This window comes from Anoplophora glabripennis, unplaced genomic scaffold (assembly GCF_000390285.2).
Source record: "Anoplophora glabripennis isolate ALB-LARVAE unplaced genomic scaffold, Agla_2.0 scaffold226, whole genome shotgun sequence".
In the NCBI taxonomy this organism is placed as follows: Eukaryota; Metazoa; Arthropoda; class Insecta; order Coleoptera; family Cerambycidae; genus Anoplophora; species Anoplophora glabripennis.
In genome coordinates, this window is record NW_019416389.1 from 93,693 (window position 1) to 114,349 (window position 20,657).

A 20,657-nucleotide genomic window follows, 5' to 3' on the forward strand; every position below is an offset into this window, starting at 1 on the left:
CCTGCAGCCCAAATCCGCATTAAACAGTGACACGTTCTGGACGAATTTGTTTCTCAACAATCACATGTGGATTTTTTGAACCCATAATGCCACAATTTTGTTGAATAAATTGTTCGAAAAATCCACTTGTTCCATAATCCATTCAATCAACAATCTTCGCTCTGCGTTATCAGTAGGCTTTGGTTCTTGAGTTAACTGAACTTTGTAAGCATCTAGATTCAAATCTTTCGTGAGAATACGCTGTAGAGAAATGTCCAATTCGTTACCACGGTGCCTCGATGCTGAACGAGTTGTTGAAGGATGGTCAGAGGGTTTAAAATCACTAGTTGATCCAGTTTTTTAATTAATTTCTTCACAGTTGATGAAGTTAAATGACTAATCCGACCATAATTTGTATTTGTATTTGATTACGAACCGTAGCTGAAAAACCATTATTTTTAAAATATTGCTCAACAATGAAAACGCCTTATTCTTTCGTTACGCTCCATTTTTAATAACCGTGAACTGTCAGCCTTCTTTTTTTTTTGTTGGCAACACTTAACCGTACAAATGGCGCAAAATTCAAATACATTCCTTAAGTAAACTTTTCTATATTATCCAAGTTTTGGTTATAACTAAAACATCGTATATGCCACTGCATTATGTGCATAAAAAGAACTAGAAAAAAAAATTGTCTATAACAAGCAAAAATGTTATTGGATATCAAAGGGAACAGCTAAAAGTTTAAAATGTTCTGTATCTTTAACAAATTGAGATTTCAATATCCAGTTTATTGTGCAAAACCGTACTTATCTTATCAACTTCGACGTCACCTGTTACATAGGTGTTGTGTAACAATGAAAAAGTAATATTAACGGTCGATAGAAGGAAGCTCAAAAAACAGGCACTTAGGTAGGAAATTCTGGAAGGAAGCCTAAATAGTCGAAGATAAGGAGTTGAAGTGAGAACAGTGTGCAGATAGGTAGTAAGATGATAGGCGGGCAGTGTGTCAAAGTAGTGAAAAGTTAATTGTTTAAAGTGTTATTAGTTAGCAGGTAATATTATTTAAGTACTTTGTTGTTAATTGTTCTATGTAATCTTATGATTGTGATGGTTATAGATGTTTCATGATAATAATTCTTTGTATGTTTAGCTTCCATTGCTTTATGCTCAAGGGCATATATTTTTCTAAGGTAAAATTGTTATAATTATTATTAACGATTGCTCATTATTTATTTCATGTTAAAATATATATATTGTCGTGACTGCCCAGATATTGCAATAACGACTTCTTTGTTTCACATCTAACTTGTTTTTGCCACGATTACGTTATACGTAAAATATAGATGTTTCATGATAATAATTCTGTATATGTTTAGCCTTCATTGTCTTACGCTCAGGGGCGTATATTTTTCTAAGATAAAATTGTTACAATTATTATTAAAGATTGCTCATTATTTATTACATGTTAAAATATGTATATTGTCGTGACTGCCCAGATATTGCATTAACGACCTCTTTGTTTCACATTTAACTTGTTTTATCATGATTAGGTTGTTCTTTGATTTCTTGTGCTCACTTTATGTCATACGTCTATACGAGCCTTGTTGAATTTACTAACATTTTCGCCCGTGCGGAACGAATCTGGATTAAGCTCGATTGCCTCCCGTATGGGACTCCAGTGTTATGAAGGATCTTCCGAAATCTCAACTATAGCTGGATTGCCTCCCGTATGGGACTCCAGTACCTTCCGGCTCTGCCGGCTAACTAACACCAAACCTCTTCAGTTTTACTTGGAAGTGTGTATGACTAATATGAGGTAACAGATGACATTTAGTGACACATTAAATGAGACAGGTCTTATTTATCATTAGCAAAGGTTCTTAATTTATGCCTTTGGTTAGCGGTTGTTTTGTATTTATATTTGGGTGGTAAGAGCAACGATCGTGGGTTTCTCTGCCATGCTCTTTCCCCACAGGAGCTCTAGGTGAGCCTGGCACTCTCATTTTATGTTAAATGGTTGTTAATGTTTTTGTTGTTCTTTCTATTTGTCACATGTTTAATTTGAATTGTATGTAAATAAAGGTTAGGTGTATTTACTCTGCTTTTGTTTTATATAATTAAACCATACATCCCCTCTACAAAGTTAGTAGCCAGCGCCTTCCGGTCAATTAAAAATAGATACACACAACGTAGGTAGTCCTTATGACGATCACATATTTTTGGCCACAACTATGTTTACTTATTTTTTGTGGAACCTAGGGTTGTTGTACTACATTATGCTGTTCAATATTTCTCCAGGATCTCAAAAAAAAGGGTTGAAATTAGCGTATTCTATCTACATCTTAAAAAATATATATATATATCTAAATAAACAATCGTTTAGAACAGTGGTCGGCAAGTAATTTTAGGTGGGGTCCGGATACTTTTGAAAATTTTTAACGAGGTCCAGAAAAAAATCACATTTCTTATTTTTTATTTTAATTTGGACTCAAATTTAATCTGCTTACTAACCATTAAGAACTCAAAACAGACACAATTGTAAAATACTAGAAAAAATGATAAGATTGGCACTTAAACGTAAAAAACATTTTTTAAAAAATTTATTTGAGCAATTTATAGTTTAAAAAAATTTTTAGCGATCCAGTATTTTACCTTCCGCGGTCCGGACCTGGACCGCGGCCCGCCAGTTGCCGACCCTTGGTTTAGAAGATGAGTTACCGAAGTAGGAACGTTTACAGCTTGACGTAGGAGTTGGCAATTCGTGATCAAATGTGAAATCTCAGTTCAAGTTTTAATTAAATCGATACATCTCCATTGAATTTAAGGTTGATTTTCAGTTATGGTAGGTAATTCAGTAAGTAATGCCGAATATGTTTAATGTGAGAACTGAATGATTTTTGAATGTTGATTTAATTAGCACATTTCTCCGGGTGAATAGATAACACTAGTAGCAAATGTTGATACATTTCGCGGAATAATTACTGTAATTACTGTGCAATTATAACGCGGATCAGTGCGTCTTTGGGATTCTCTATAATTATCATATTTCTGATAAAACGGGCCTATAATTTAATCTAGAATTTAATTAAACCAGATGTAACCTCCAACCTTATTATACTAAATATGCCAGTGAGAGATGAGCTCCATTCAGTTATTACAGAGTTTCCCCTAATACTATTTTTTTTCTCTAGAGCGTTCCAATTTAAATTTGCCGTTACTTAAAGGTCACAGCTAACTTTGAATATGCCATATGTACCTCAGAAACTTTAAATGGTATGCCTCGAAAACAATCACATAGTTAATTCTATATTCATACATATATACGATAATACAGGGTGTTTTAATTTAATGCAACTTATCTTTATATTGCTATTCGAGAAAAAGGAATTATAAGATTTCCGGCATGCCTGATAGATTCGACAAATTTTTGTGTACTAATATTAACGACTTCAACAAGTACAAACAGTGGTAATATCCCAAATTTTTTAAATAAATCATTGCTAGGAGTAAGGATTGGTACCGCTGCAACAAGGCGAATCGACGCCTTTTGTATAATGAACGCGTTGTGAGCCTTACTGGAGTTTCCCCACAACGCAACACCATAAGACAAGCGACTCTGTATCAATGAAAAATACAGAATTCTCATGACATTGTTATCCACAAAAGTCTCAATTGTCTCATTACAAAAATTTGAGTGGAAAACTTTGAGCATAGAATGTTTATATGATCTCCCCATTTCAAACGGGGATCAAGAGTAATCCAAGTAGTTTTACTGAATTAGTTTTAGCACACCATTTATCAGAGGTGAAAGTTATGTTTTGCGTTTTTGAAATATTGAGTTCTAATTTGTTAGCTGAAAACCAGGTTTCAGCCAGGTTAAGACTATCTATGCTCAAATTAACAGATCTTGGAGTTAGCGTCGTATTATCAGCAAATAAAATGCATGTACTGTTACGGATATTAACAGGTCATTTATATAAATTAAAAAAAGAACCGGTCCCAATACAGAACCTTGCGGAACTCCATTTAGTGTGGGGAGCATAACGGATCTAGCTCCATTAACACAGACGTACTGTTGTCTACCAGTTAGATAGGACTGAAAAAGTTGTAGTTCATTCTTACGAATACCATAATATTTAAGTTTAAGCAGTAATATGTCAACAACAACGTAGTCAAATGCCTTTGTAAGGTCACACAAAGTTGCATAAGTTGCAATAAAGTTACCTAAACTACTTCATCCAAAATCGCCAAAGCTCTAATAGTGGAAAACCCTTTTCTAAATCCGTATTGATGTTGCGATAATATTGATTTACTCTCCAGGTAAGACAGCAACTGCTCCTTTACAATATTTCAAATACTTTTGATATAATAGGCACAATAATAATAGGTCTGAAGTTGTCATATATTAAAAATAAATAATCTCTAACCGTGATAATATTTTCCCAAAACTGCAAATGGTTTTTTGATATTTCAAATATATGAAAAAAAAATTGAAAAAAGGCGTTTCACAATTTTATTAAATTTGTTTATATTACTGATAAAGAAATAAAATCTTTTCAGTGTGACAGAATTACACGATCGAACCTTACGCTTACCTTCATTTATTTTTAGGAAAAATATAATAGGAAATAGTCTTCTATTCCCTGAAATATTTTAAAATCTAGTCACTCTTGAAAATGAAATATCAGAAACATAAGCTATTTTTTTCAGTGATGGAATTTGTTGAACCACTAAACCAAAATAAACCAAAATAAACAAATTATTCAAATTACTGTGAAGGTTGCTTTTTGAATTAAAAATTGACAATGACACACAGTGGATATAACTTTCAGAGCAGATAAAGCTTCTTATTGAGTGCAAACGTTTTCTTTATCAAAATGCTTTACCTATTTTCTTCTCAAGAGTATGCAGACATGCATTTTGTGTATGGCTACTGTAACGGCAGTGCACTTCAAGTAGTTATTGAATACCGACATCGGTTTCCAAATAGGCGCATTCCTCATTACAGAACTTTTCTGGAAGTACACAGGCAATTTTGGAAGTGTGGACTGCGTAATTATCTTCTCGACTGAGGAGTGAATTTACAAGCAGACTTGAATCAACAACTATTAGATACTGCTGTAAGGGATGGAACTATGTGTACGTTGAATCTCTAGACAACGTGGCGTGTAGCGAATGACTGTTTGGCGAATTTTAAAAGGTTTACATTCGTATCATTATCATAAAGGGCAAGGTTTGCTTGAGACAGACCACTATGCCCGTTTAGTTTATTCTACCTGAACAGTTACTGTTACGGTTTTATTTTCATTTCTGCAGAACAGTCCTCTGGACAGATGAAGCTACATTCACAAGGAGCGGTGTTACAAATCTGAGAAACCTGCGTAGGTGAGCATCAGAAAAACCCAAAGTTATACATACATCTAAGTTTCAACATGAATTCTCTGTTAACGTTTGGGCTGTCCTAATCGATGACCTGTTGATTGGTCCTGTCGCTCTTCCTGCGAGGTTAAATGCGGACAATTACCTTCAATTTCTTTTCGAGGACTTTTTAAGGATGTCCCACTGAATGTTCGCCTACATATGTGGTTTCAAATGGATACCACCACATTTCGGAATTGCTGACTGAAATTGGGTTACCGTCAATTATCCAAGATGGATTGATCGATGTGGTACTGTTGCCTGGCCACCTAGATAACCCGATCACAATCCCCTTGATTTGATACAAGAGAAGTATTATTGGAGCGTATGCAGCAGGCTGCCGAACAAATACGACAAAACAAGCGCCAAATACAGATAACTACGTCATCTGTTAGCTTACGGGCACAAGCCTGCATTCAACAAGGAAGAAAATATTATTAATTGACCTTTTCTCAAATAAAATCATTTTTGTTTACTTTAAGAATAAATTTTTATTATTTATTCCAATAATAATTCATAGTCCATACCTTTGAAAAAAATAAACATGGATATAAAAGATTTGCGTTTTTTTTTTACTTGAACAGAAGTTTACTTTACGCTCCCAAAATTTGAACATACCCATACGGTACACCTTGTATCAACAATATATGCACCTTATTATGCAAATTACGTAGTAATTTACTATTAAAAATTACAAAATACCAATTAAGTACTATGATCAACTTTTTTAAACATAGAAGTGGACATATTTTTTTATGGGAATTTATAAATAGGTTTAATATTAATAGATGGGGATGTATTAATATTAATAAAAAAAATCTTTATTAATGTAATTACATGAGCGCCCAGTTTTACTTCACAGTGCGATACTACCTCGCCCTCCACTACTATTTACTTAAGCGAATGAGAAACTTGTTTATTTATTTTTTCATGAGAACGTTAAAGCTTTTAGAGAATAACATTTATAACACAGAACTAATCACATTATTATTAGAGACTGATGTACTTACGTATAAATCCTAGGCATTTAGGAAATTCTATTTATAGTTTTTATTTATTTACGCTGGCAATTAATTTAATGTGGTTAAAATGTAATATAATTAAGATGGAGCTACTCTTATATTAAACTGAATTAATTTATAAATATATTACAGTGTTTTATCTGAAATGACTAAAATCAAGAAATTGAAATAAATGCAGAAAAATAATGCAACAAAAACAAAAAACTAAAATTATAGGCACCTGAAAAATACCATGAATGTGCTAATAACGAGCGTTCAAATAAAAACGTGGTAGAAGTTGGCTCTGACACATTGGACGTAGGGAGAAGCTTATAGCGACCAACTTAACCTCATTTCTCAACGATCTGTATAGCAGTTGTCAGTTTCAATAACGTTAATGACTATATAACTTTATTTTAAAGAATAATCGTGATAACAATAACAAACAATTAAAGCAGCTGCTGAAAGTGTCCCCCTCCTTGTTCCAAGCACTTTTCACACCTGTTCCTCAAATAATTAAAGACATTTTCTAAGATGCTCGGGGTATTGTTAATTTCACGAATCTTGTCTATAAGTCGAGCCTGCAGATGGTTTAAATCAAATAGGCAGTTCAAAAATAGTGTTTTTAAGGTAAGGCCACAAAAAGAAATCACACGGCGTAATATCACATGACCTCGGTGGAAATTCAAGTTCAGCATTGAGACTTATTAGTCGATTTTGGAAAACTTCCCTCAACATATTCATCGTCTCGCCTGCCGTATGTGCCCTTGCGCCATCTTGTTGAAAGTAAAAGTTTGTAATTTCGTTTTCTTCCAGCTGGTTAACAAAATGAGCGATAATTTCTTATCTATACCTTTGCGCAGTAAGAGTACCATTAAAAAAAATAGGTCCATAAATCCTCCTTCGACTGAGAGCACACCAAACTCCAATTTTTTGAGCGTGTAGAGGGCCCTCGACAAAAAAGTTATCTGGTTTTTCAGAAGACCACATTCTCACATTCTGTGAGTTTACGTAACCACTTAAATGAAACCAGGTTTCATCAGAAAAAAAGGTGATATTATGTAGTTCACCGTAGTTGTTTAAAAAACATTCACAAAATACAGACCGTCGCGGAAAATCAACTTCATGAAGTTCTTGCTGACAAGTTAAACGATAGGAGAACAAACGCAAATCTTTTTTAACACTGTGTGGCAGGTACTGACTGATACTCCCACCATTTGTGATAAAACACGTACAGAAGTTCTTGGCGCATTTTCCATTATTTGTTGGACATTTTCTTTTAATTCTTCAGTCCGCTTTTTAGGTCGGCCGCTTCCTTCTTTTCTTGTTACACTGCCCGTTTCACGAAAAACATTAAAATTTTGTACTCAACAACGTCGGGAAATTGATTTTGAAATTCTATGAAACATTCCTCAATAGAATACTTCCATATTCCATCAATCTTGTGTCCATTTCTAAAGAAGGACTCTATGATAAACACTTTTTGTTCTTGAGAAAATACTATTTTAAACGCTTTTTAAAATGAAAATATTCAAATTGATAGCGGCGATATAGCGCTTTGACAGATGACGTTTAAGTTCATTTACTATACGCTACGCCCTACGTCCAAATTTTCAGAACCAACTTGACCACGTTTTTATTTGAACGCTCGTTATCTGTAATTATACAGGGTGTACCACCACAAACTCCATCGATGGATATCTGGGAAACCGCTTGAAGAATTTTTTTGAAATTGTGATGGTGGGACACGGACGGCGGGGCCTACCAAGCTAAAATATTTTCAAGGTCATCGTACTTCCGGTTATACCGGAAGTCGATACTAACTTTCTTATTTTAAATAGAACCCCCTGTATATTATAGCATTTTTGGAAAAAGCATCTATTTTTAAGTTAAAAACATATGGCACACTCCATACTTAGGATTGACCGTTTCCGAGATATTTTGATTTTTAAGCAAAAATTGACAGATGCAGACTGTCAGCAAAATTTAGTTTTCTCGGAACATAGGTTTATTTTTTTGTGCAAATTGGACATTTTATAGAGGAAGAATTTGACATGAAAATTTTTCAGTTTATCGAATATGAAGTTCAGAAAATGTGGAAAACTCGAAAATTTTAAATAGAAATCCCTAATTTTTTAACGTATTCGCATTTTGCACTAAAATTGTAACTTTGTTAAAGTTTCCCTATACCTAAACCCAGTGGTTTTCATTTCATTCACGAATAAACATTTCCCTTTTCCTAAAATGATGTTTCCAACTGTTTCGCACATTTTAAGTTGGCCGCGAGAGGTAAGTAACAATCAACATGACAACTGTCACAGGTTTTTAATAAAGAATTAAAAAAAAAAATTTTACGATATTGACTCGATTTCTCATATCGCATCTATTCCAACATTTTTTTGGCTAAGTTGTGAATCACCCTGTGTTCAAAGAAAATTGTTGATACATATTTTAAAATCATTTCATAGGAACAAATTCATAAATACTGTTACAATTAGTTCTGTACCAATGTTCCACAAACTTACTAATTATTCCTACTTTCAATTGGTAGATGTGTGATTTTATTAAATAAAAGTTAAAGTTAAATATTTTGCCATTTTTATTCTCAACGAGTAGCACTAAGAAAAATTAATTAATTTTTGTCGTTAGTTATTATTTTCACTATTTTAAAGTCAGAGTTAACAATATTGAACCTACAAGAATTAGTATCGTTGTTATTTCAGATCACTCTGAGTAAAAATCCGTTGCAAATCCCTAATAGGTATCTACTTAAATTTTTGCAAAAAAGTGATAACAGTTGCCCTTGATTCTGAATTACAAAATATGCCGCCTGTAACATGCTTTTACGGGGTCCGTCTAGGAAAAAGTTATTCGTTAAAATCAGTTGATAGGAAAAAATCGATACATGGACGACACTTTAATCAGCTGTTAAATGAAGAAAAAGAAATCACGCAGCTTCAAGCTCAGAAAACCATAGAATTGGCAGACAGTGATCAAAAGGAAGAAGTAAAAAGACTAACACAGCAGGAAGTTTATGAAGAAGGTAATAAAAGCTCATGGAAAAATGATTGTAATTGAAATGATAAGATAAACTTACTGTGATGAAAATATGCCGGACAAAGAAACCCACCTTATCTTCAAAAGCAATTTGGGCCAAAAAGATCAACAGTGATCAAATAATCACAATAAAGTCGATGCAAATTAAAAGCAATGAGCGAAATCCAAGACTATCTGTTATTTTTTATTTAAAACGGGCTTACGACTTGAGAGAAAAAATGTATGAGCGCTCAAAGAATTAGGTATACGGAAAAAAACTGAGAAATATTTTGTGGAGAACATTCACTAGTATAAACAGTAAGGTTTTAGTTGGCAGTACCTTTCCAGAACAATTCACAGTGGAAAAAGGATTAGACAAGGAGACCCTCTTTCAGCAGATTTGTTTAATCTGGTATTGGAAGTAGTAACAAAGGAAAGTAACACCAAATTACAGGCTCACTTTATAACAAAAAAGTACAACATATCTATTGTGCGGATGACAGCGCTGTTAACAGGAACGAAAAGAGAAATCGAAAAGGTTTTTGAAACATTCGGAAAAGGAGCAAAGAAATATGGTTTACAAATAAATGTCGGGAAAACAGAGTGTATGGAAATGCCTGTGGAAGTGGTAGGCGATAACAAATATTCTAAATTTCGAACAAGAAGAAGAGTATGCAATTTTGAAAGACTTAACCAGTTTAAATGTCCAGAAGTAACGATAACAACGACAAATCAAGAAGAAGAGCAGAATAGATAAGAGAATCCTGAAAAGAAATAAAGCTTTGGGACCATTATTAAGAATACTCAGAACAAAGAATTTCTCTAGAGCTGTTAAGACTATAGCGTATGAAATGACTTTAAAACTAACTGTTCTGTATACAAGTGAAACATGGAGATAAATAGAGAGGAAACTAAACTAGAGATCTGGGGAAGAAAAATCCTGAAAGAAATATTCGAAGGTGTCAAGACAATATGAACAAATAGTTAGAGTTCAAAGGATAGGTGGTTGGGGCATATTGTTCGAATACAGGAAGAGAAAATTTGCTGATGGGTGGGAAAAGGAGAAAAGGGCAATCAAAAAATGAGTGTTTTCAAAAGGCTACGAGAGATATAGAGGAAACAATTAACTGGAAGGCAGCAGTAAGGGACCGGAGAAAGTGGATGAATATATTAGATAAAATAGATCCCAGTACCTAAAACTACTACAGGGGTGGCTAGTTCTAAAACAGTCCATAAATTATGACTCATTAAAATTCAATCCGATCGTAATTTTAGTTTCAAAGTGGAACTATTAACTACAGTTCTCTCTCACAATCAGTATAGAAATTCTACGTTATTATAAGCGCCGATCGATACCAATAAGTTTGCGCTTCTAATTCAGGCATAGCTGCGCGAGAGCGACGAAGAACGCATTCGACTGGAAGGAATAAGACGTAGACTCAGCGATCTGGAATAGCCTGGGATTCCCTTAACGTGTCCATTGCGCATTTGTAGGCGGAGCTGTCTCAGATGCAAACTTATAATTTACAGACGACTAAACGCAAAATTATTGATTTTTTTAACAATTCCGATACTTTTCGATAAACAGAAAAACGCCAATTAAGACACGCCTTTAAAAAATGTAGTTTAATTTTTTAGATAAGAATTTTTATTAATACATGCAGACATAGCTCTATATTACAAAAAGAACCGTAGGATATACCGGGCAATTGTGTCTCGATCCGATAAATGCTTACTAATCCCCAGAGAAGTTCTGGGGCAACCGTAGGCGAAATGTGAGGCAGGAAAGCAAGTTACGCGACCGATTCCGAAATCCAAGTTATTAATTTCCTGTGAACCTCTAATTTATAACGCTAATACGATTTTCCAGGGCATATAGTACAATGGGTTAAACACACTGCTGTAATTCACAGTCTTTAATTACACTCTTGTTAAAATCAGTAAATTAAAACGTGTCTTATTGATAACTTCGCTTAATTACCGCTACATTTGGAAATATAGTATATAAAAGATAACTAAATAGTTACAGATACGAATCTTTAGGAAATCCATACGATCATAAACTATATTTCTATTTTCATTTTATAATTCGAACGTAGATACATCCTACACATATTTTGCCAAATCATCTTTAAGGTCAAAATCACCGACAGTCAAAAAGGTTGTGATTTAGTAACAGTTCAAATTTTATTTGATAAAATTCTACATTACTGAATTATAATCTTATCCGCTTTATGAAAATAAATTTTATTGTTCTTTACTGCTAAGAAATAATAAGGAGTTTCCTCAACAAGTCAATCGACAAATAATTATACTTAACTAGTGTTAAAGTGTTGAATAATTTTGCTAGATCGTTTCGATTTATATTTACTTACCCCGAAACTTAAAATTTAATAAATTTACTTACTTAAATCCAGAAGACAAATATGACGATTAATCTGAAACAAAGTACTTTAGTTAATTCAAATATAACTATTTATTTTTTAAACTAATTACTATCGAGAAAAATATTATCTGTAGAGTGATTTACAAAATGGATCATAGTGGGGTTTAGCATTGTGATAACACTTTTTTCTCGAAATTAGCTTTCTGTATAATCAAATGAGAATATTCAAAAGAAAATACTTTTCTTTTACCATCTAGTTTAAGTGAATTGGTGCGATTTTTATTTATCTTTCCGGAAAAACATACATAAGACTTTCCTGTACACCAGTTTAAGTGAATAAATTTTAACCAGGGATAAAACTAAAAAAATATTGAACATTTACTTAATAAACAATTATAAATCTTGTATAATTTTGCGTGTATAGGGCTACATTAGTTCGTTCCCTAGATCATATTTGTTCTAGTATCTTTAACATAGTTTCAGTGATTTTTTTTTAATACAGGGACGTAAATATGAAGGAATAACACTGATTTTATTTTAACTTTTACGCCATTATCGCAATTGTAATTTAATAAACATTTCTATACAAAATATGCATATACGGGGTGTCCCAGACCACCCGTCCACCCCTTCTAAAATCCAATGTACATGGTTTTGCGAAAAATATTTTTTAAATAGATTCCCCGGATTCGGAAAGAGTGGAAATTCTACATTCAGATGATGTCTCATGGGTGTCATTTGACTCCTCAAGGTCACGTGAAGGTCAATTTTTCTACTGAATCTTTCCACTCAAATATCCGCTGATAGTTCATCTCTAAATCGTCGACGAATAAACCTTCTTTTATTGATGAGGTTACAGAAGACCTACAGTTCTTGTCATCTTGACAGTCTCAAAAAAACCTTCCGAGAATGAGGAAATGTGTCGGGATAACGTTCGCCACAGTCTTTCAGCGTCGACAAATAACCTTGTTTCAAAGTAAACTTGTAACATGTCGTGTGCTTCTTCATTGGTGTACACCATTTCTGCAAAAGTCTTCTGCTAAATTTGTATTAATGTCACTTCAAAATTTTGCAACGTTTCTCTGACACATTTTTCGTTAAACCTTGTCTTTGCGGGGTCATTTGCGTGGAAAGATTCAGTAAAAAAAATTAACCTTCACGTGACCTTGGGCGTTCAAATGGACCCCACACATGATACATCATCTGAACATATAATTTTCTGCTATTTACGAATCCGGGGTTGAAAATAAAAGTTTCCATTTAGAAAAACTAAGTTAACCTTGAAATGATGTTCAAGATCACAGACAAGGTCACGACAATATGTGCCCCTTGAAGACAAGTACCTTTCATCTAAACCATTTCCATATAACCATGTACTTTGGATTTTAGAAGGGCTGGACGGGTGGTCTGTGACACCCCGTATATCTGAAAAACGCAGTGTTAATGAGAAAATTGCAATTTTTTAAAATCGCCAGTCCCTAAAAGACAAACGGCACTGTTTAACGTTATTTAGGGAGGCGATTAGTCATATTAACATTTATTGCAGCGACGACTGCTCATATTCATACTTAAAATCTTGTAACAAACATATAGTTCCTACGATATTTGTTGAGATAGAATTCCTAGAACACCCCTACATCACTTTCTTGGAATTAACTATATTAACCACCCGAGGTAGAAAGACATTAGCGAAAAACTTTCTTGGAATTCTATGACAATATCGTACGGACTGTATTTCCCATATGATCTGTAATATGTTGTAAAAGTCGTGTCTGCGAATAATCTTCTCGTAAACGATCCCTTTTTTAGACCAGAAATTGGTATACCCTTTTACCTAAAAATATTCATGGAAAATAAAATTGAGACATATATTATGTTGTACCAGTACCATAAAAGTGTTCAATAAAGAATTACTTCTCAATATCTATGCCCATACAGAAGCAGTGAAGCTGCTTCAAATTATACAATTATTGTACATGCATTAACACTGTTTAAAATTTGGTTTGTCAATATACAGCCTGTGCCACTAGCACTCGAAAGTCCAATATCTAGGTGAAAAAGTGACAGGTAGACGAACTAAAAACATTTTCAGTTATATAGGGAGCTTTACTTTTCTTAAATACCATCTTTAATTTTTTAAATGTAATCACGTGTATTTTACTATTCATTATAGATTCTATAAGGGTACTTTATGTCTAACAATGATATACTAAAGGTCATAGTTTCTAAAACTTTTTCGTAATATTTTTCTGGGCAAATGTTAAGAAAGAGTGGTTCTTTCAAATTGTGTTCCAAAGGTTGTCTAAGGTTCTACAGGGCCGCAAGAAAGTTATGTTAAACATGCCAACAAAAAAAAATAAAAATCTCATAAAATTCATGTGGGGCACCCTGTATATTTTTAAAGCATGGAATGTAGAATCTTCACTGCAGCTCAGCTATAGTTTTCCTAACCTAAAGTATTAGTCTCCTCTTGAGTAACAGTAAACAGTTTCTTGAGTATTACTACTGTTTAAACTTTAAAGTACCAGCAGTTGGATATATTTTGCATATCTAGATTTCTGGTATCGAAGAATGTTGTTTGACTTCATTTGACACGATATGTTTGAATTAGCTTAATAACTTAATAAAGAGTAAAAAACAGAATGTAATATCGTAAAATAAATACAAAAGTAAAATATATAACTGAATAATCAACAATGTGAATTTTGTTTTTTACTAAATTAGTCGCTCGACATATTAGCACATAAATTCTTCGGCAATGAGAAATGTAATATATTCGTGTAGTTGGTAGTTGCGCAAGAATTTAAGTGAGCTTACTTGGGACATATATTTTATTAACCAAAACTAAGCTGCGGCGTAGTTGCTAGGGTCATTAGAACTATCAGACTGATGAACACTGTTTTAGAACAACATAGAACATAATTTATATGAACACAGATAAATGGTACTGAAAAGTTTCCACTATATCATTTGAACTCAGCCAATATTAATCAATGTTCGAATATAGGAGGGTGACATTAAATCGATCAAAATTTTATTTACCGACTGTCTCAGTCCCGCACAGACTTTTAATTTGATGAACTATAAGGAACATGTCCCGCGTTATTTATCTAAGTTTTATTTATTTCATTTATCCTTAAAATCTTTTGTGCAAGAATTTCTTTGATTAATTTTCTCTCTTTTCACATGTGAAAAATTAACAAGATAATGTAAGGAGTACCAATTTGTTCGAGAGCACTTATTCCGACTTATTTCTGATAAAATTTTAGGAGTAAAAAATAAACTGTTCTTAATTTTCGAGCTTGGAAAAATGTAATGTACCATATTCTTTTATAAACAAAAGTAAGTACATGGTGGTGTCAAAACCTATTGCATGAGTTAAATGTACTTACTAGTCTGTATTCAGCATTATAGTGATCAAATGTCAATACTCTACAATAATTCTTGCGGTTCTGTACAAAATGTAAATAATAACGAATTTCTTCAAAATTTAATATCCTCTCACTGGAAATTAGGTTTCTTACGACATATCCATTGTAACTCTTTTTTTATTAAAATTTAATAAAGGACTACCTCCTTTATAATCGCATCGTTATTAAAGGTTTGTAAAAGTCTGAACATTTAATGTTGTCAAATATACAGGGTAAAAAAATGTAAAATATTTAAAAAGCAAATAAGTTCTCTAAAAAGTAAGGAACAGGTTTATATGAACGTATGTCCAGAAAAGCTTCTTTCCGAGATACAAGGTGTTAAAGATTTTATAAAAAAATATATATTTTTTTTAATAAATCAAATAATATTTACTACAAGGTATAAATAAGTATACAGGTTTTGATTTTATGAGAAATAATTCAAGCGCGGAGCTTCAGGAGTATTGTCATCCTTTTTTTAGCAATACTTTTATTAATTCTCTTAATTAATATGCTCTGAAAGGACAGGGTAGATTGAAAAACGCACTTTTATTACTTTTCGAGAAAATTTGTGATTAATTCTTAATGTTAAACACATAATACAAGTTATTGGTAGACTATTTTTGAATCTTGTACTCCATGAGATGAAAAAAGAATTCCTAAAAATTAAAAAGTAAATCAAATTGAGAGGTTTGAGATTATTTTTATTGTATTATTAGACAAGCTATTCAAACAAGTTTCCTTGGATACCAATGCAGGCTCTATACATGTAATCTCAAACGTGTGAGGTTTTGCCTTATGGCAAAAAAAAAACAAGAATTCGGTGCATATTATCTATTGACAATGAAATTAAAAAACGAAGATCAGAACTATACAAAAACGTAAATCAAGATCTGATTTTCAAATTGTATTTGAAAGAAATCCTCATTAATTAAAAACAGAGACATAATTTAGGATGACTATATCCCTAGCAGTACAGTTAGCAGGGAACATACTTCCAAATTATAAAAATTTATGACATGTTTCAGAGATTGCTAGATTGGCGTAGACACACAGACCTAAGCTCTTCACTCTCTAATTGATATCACATTTTGCAGTCTCCATAGACCATGGACATTGCTCTATAGGGATAAATAAAGTCCTTATACTTGTTGAGATAGAATTCCAAGAAAATAATAAGCCAATAAAGTTCTGTTATTGGATCTACTGTAACAATAATTTACGGTGTCAGGGGCGTACCTTGTAATTTACCGTCAGTCTTTCTATCTCGGGTGTCGAATGCGATTAATTCCAAGAAAGTGACGCAGGGGTCTTCTTGGAATTCTATCGCAACAAATAACGTACGGTTCTATATAGACTCTACATGTATAGACTCAACATCTAGATTCAATTAATGTATATCTCATTGCAACAAGGCTATATGTACCTATATATTAGTGTCAATATTTCATCAGTATCTAAATGCAGTCAAACTTTAAGAATCACATTATAAAATGTCAAAAAGTTTTTGAAAAATGAAATTTGGCTTAATCATTCAGCTGTTAGGGTAAAAATTAACTAACATGTCAATCTAATTAATTGGTATTTAAAATAGAAAGCATTAATATTCCCAATTTTTATTTAGAATGTCCATTTATACAAATACAATTTTTGAGTTATAAAACCCAATACACAGTCCTTAAAATGTAGCAATAAAACGTTGACAAAGTATAATAGGTTTTTTTGTCATACTTCGTCACCTAATCCAAATCAAAGCAGGAAAAAAGTAAACAATTTTTAACTTATGAAATTGCGAGATATACCTATTTCTTACCAGCATTATACCCGTGATGTCTAGTAAACAGCTAAAATTATTCGTCAGCAGAGCCACCAGACATATACCGGTTTTGAACTTGTTAGTTCTCATCAGTGAGCCATTCAACAAATTATTTAGTTATTTTTAATGTCTCAACTGCAGACATGGGTAGGGTGAGTAAGAATTGCTACATTTATGGTGGTCACTGATAATAATCAATGCATAGGCCTTCAATGCTGCCATACTGTCAGAGCGGCCGGATATTTTGCAGGTACTACGAAAACAAGACCTGTGTCGCCACTAGATCACTTGTTTGGTAATGCTCAGGGACAACAAACACACGAAGGTATTGTTATTAAATTGTGTAGTACTTTTCCATGATAATGTTTAAAATTCAACTGACTACCATAACACCACAAAAAAACGATGATTCTTAGATATGTTAATGGAAAAACATGACAAATATAAAAGATAATCGTTGTTTGTTCATTTTTTATTCAATTACCTTTGTCATACATATATGTTATTAAGAACTTTAATTAAAATATTTTAAGTACTACAAACAAACTGATATTTACATTCCAATTATTAGTAAGGAACATTAGCATTAATAGTCTTTTTAATACTGAAATATATTACTTAGTTTAGAAATATTTTACACTCATTTTTCACCGCACACCTAGTATTACCTCGAAATATTAAGAAACCAAGTAAAACATGTTATTTTTATTTTTAATTTAAGACTTATTTATAAATCATTCAAAAATCAAATATCTCCTTTACCGTCGAGTCGTGTAATAAGGTATACTGGTGATTTTAATCGCCAATAAAGTAAGTCTTTTTACCTCTTAAGGCAAAATGCTTATTACAATCACAAGTGTATAAATATTCACGTCCCTTTTTCCAGCCTGAAGTTTAATATTCAATTTTTACTGTGTATACGTACATACAGAGGTACTTCTTAAATCACGGTGTATGGGATGCCACATAATAAAGATCAAATCTCTCAGAAATGTCTACCGGCGTCTGATGGGATCAGTTTTGGGTGGTTGACAGAATCGATTTCTAGTGGTTGTTGTACTTGATTTAAATCTTCCTCGAACAAATTGAAATTTTTCCCTACATACGCAGTAATGGTAACGACAACTTGGAGAATTCGTTAAAGCTCAGATAATCTATTAAGCGATTTTATACAACTTCATGGGCGAGCCCAATATTTTGTCTTTATTACCCTAAATGATTACATTACTAAGAGCGGACCATGCGTAATTAAATTTGATATATGGAACCGGATAAGCTGAGAGTTGGGCAGCGATAATAAAATTGGCATCTTTTATTTTTTGTATTGATATTTATGGCACTATTAAAGATTTTCCCAAACAGCTACAAAAAGTAGTTATGAAGGGAATTAGATTAGATTTATTTATTGATAAAACCCAAAACTTTATGCAGTATCTCCATGGATGAAGTTATTTAAATGGAAATAGGACTGTTTGTTTCTCTGAAAAAAATACTAGCACCAAACTGTGAGTGCAAAGATTCATAAAATTGTAATAAAATAAAGAATAATGTTGATTTGATTTTGAACTGTGTTAACAACATATTCTCAAGTAGGAGATTAATAACACAATTAATTAATCTAAATACAAAATTACTGCGTTTAATCAATTAGAGCTGCATAGAGAGATTGGGAATACAACTGTAATGATTTAAGTTCCAAAGCAATACAGTAATTTAATTAGTGTAATGGTCGCTAACTGACAAAATATTATGGTAAATTCAATAGTCCAGTGTAACATGATTCCAAAATATATACAGGGTTTCCAGAAATTAATCTAGAATACTTTACCAATGCACTCAGGATTAAAAATATTTCTTAGTAGACCAAGCAAATTAAATTTTTACTCGAAAAAAGTCCTATCTGCTAGATTATTGTAAAATTGTTTAAAGGAACATAATACAAGACATCTCGTCTCGTGAGTCAAAAACTTGTATTAGCTAACTTTTCTATTTAAACAAATAAGTGAGGAAAACAGTTTTTTCACTTTGCAGGGAAAACCATCAATTTTAGCGAAAAGTGACTCTCAGACAGCTTATAGGGAGTAAAATTATCTACAAAATGAGACTGGTTAAATTAAAATCGGTTAATAAACAAAAAAGTTATTGCAAAAAAACAAGAAAAGTGCCCATTTTTTCATTTGTTTATAACTATCGCATTTATTGTTAAAATTTTATAAAACCTATGACAAGTTGAGGGTTTTGTCATACTTTAAAAGTGTGCCAAAAGTGGGCGCTGTAGGTGCAATAGTTTTCGCACAATTCTATTTGTTTATAGCGGAGGCTCCAAAAGTTATGAACTTTAAGCCTCTGTACAAACGTTAATTTTCAATCAAACATGATTCTGAAAGCGTCATTGTAATCTTAAAGACGCAATTAAGCGACCTATTAAAAAATATCACCGTTTTTTTGACATTAACATTCTCAAATTGTGCATTAAAAAACCGTGCGTTTTTCGCTTATAAACAATTTGAATAACATTGTTGCTATTTATGCTATCTCACCGAAAATAGATGCAATGGATAGCTGGCAAAAAAATACAGTTTTAAAATAAAAAAAGTACCCTCTACGACCAACAGGAGCCAAGATAAGATTTTTTTTTAAATCGTAGCGCAATTGTTTATAAATATTAAGACTTGAATTTTTCGCAAAATAAAGTTTACGACGTAAACTACGATTTCCCGTGAATTGCATTGAAAAATGTGGAAAATTAACGACTCACGAGCCCTTTAAAGAGAAGGTACTCGCTAAGTAAACTGTCCGGCGGCCGGCGGCGTGGTGGTGGGGGAAGCTCGTCCAAGCGGTCACGCGGGCGAGAAAAGTTAAATCCAAAGTTCAAATAAGTGCGGGCTGTAAATTTTGCAATATCTCGGCTTCTATTTATCATAGAAACTTATTTTTTAAACTGGGGTAGCTCGATGAAAAAATAACAATGGGCATATTTACGAATTCGTAGAATAGCCCTGAACCAGAAAAATGCATCTTTTATACTTAATTTTTTTAATTTACAAAAATGTCACAAAAATTATTGTTAAACGAAATACTAATTAAAATTTCAATTAATATTTAATCTTAATCTTAATATTTATAAACAATTGTGCTACGATTAAAAAAAAATTATTGTCTTGGCTCCTGTTGGTCGCAGAGGGCACTTTTTTTTATTTTAAAACTGTATTTTTTGCCAGCTATCCATTGCATCTATTTTCGGTGAGATAGCATAAATAGCAACAATGTTATTCAAGTTGTTTATAAGTGAAAAACGCACGGTTTTTTAATGCACAATTTGAGAATGTTAATGTCAAAAAAACGATGATATTTTTTAATAGGTTGCTTAATTGCATCTTTAAGAATACAATGACGCTTTCAGAATTATGTTTGATTGAAAATTAACGCCTGTACAGAGGCTTAAAGTTCATAACTTTTGGAGCCTACACTATAAACAAATAGAATTGTGCGAAAACTATTGCACCTACAGCGCCCACTTTTGGCACACTTTTAAAGTATGACAAAACCCTCAACTTGTCATAGGTTTTATAAAATTTTAACAATAAATGCGATAGTTATAAACAAAT

At 32.6% G+C, this 20,657-nt stretch overlaps 1 long non-coding RNA gene across 1 annotated transcript in view; it reads right to left on the reverse strand.

Annotated features, from left to right (window-relative positions):
• The window catches only part of LOC108908465, a 288,403-nt gene that overhangs the window by 63,095 nt on the left and 204,651 nt on the right, over positions 1 to 20,657 (reverse strand). The window contains exon 3 of the long non-coding RNA XR_001964374.1: positions 11,845 to 11,875. This is a non-coding gene — a long non-coding RNA (uncharacterized LOC108908465). The remainder of the gene's footprint in view (positions 1 to 11,844; positions 11,876 to 20,657) is intronic.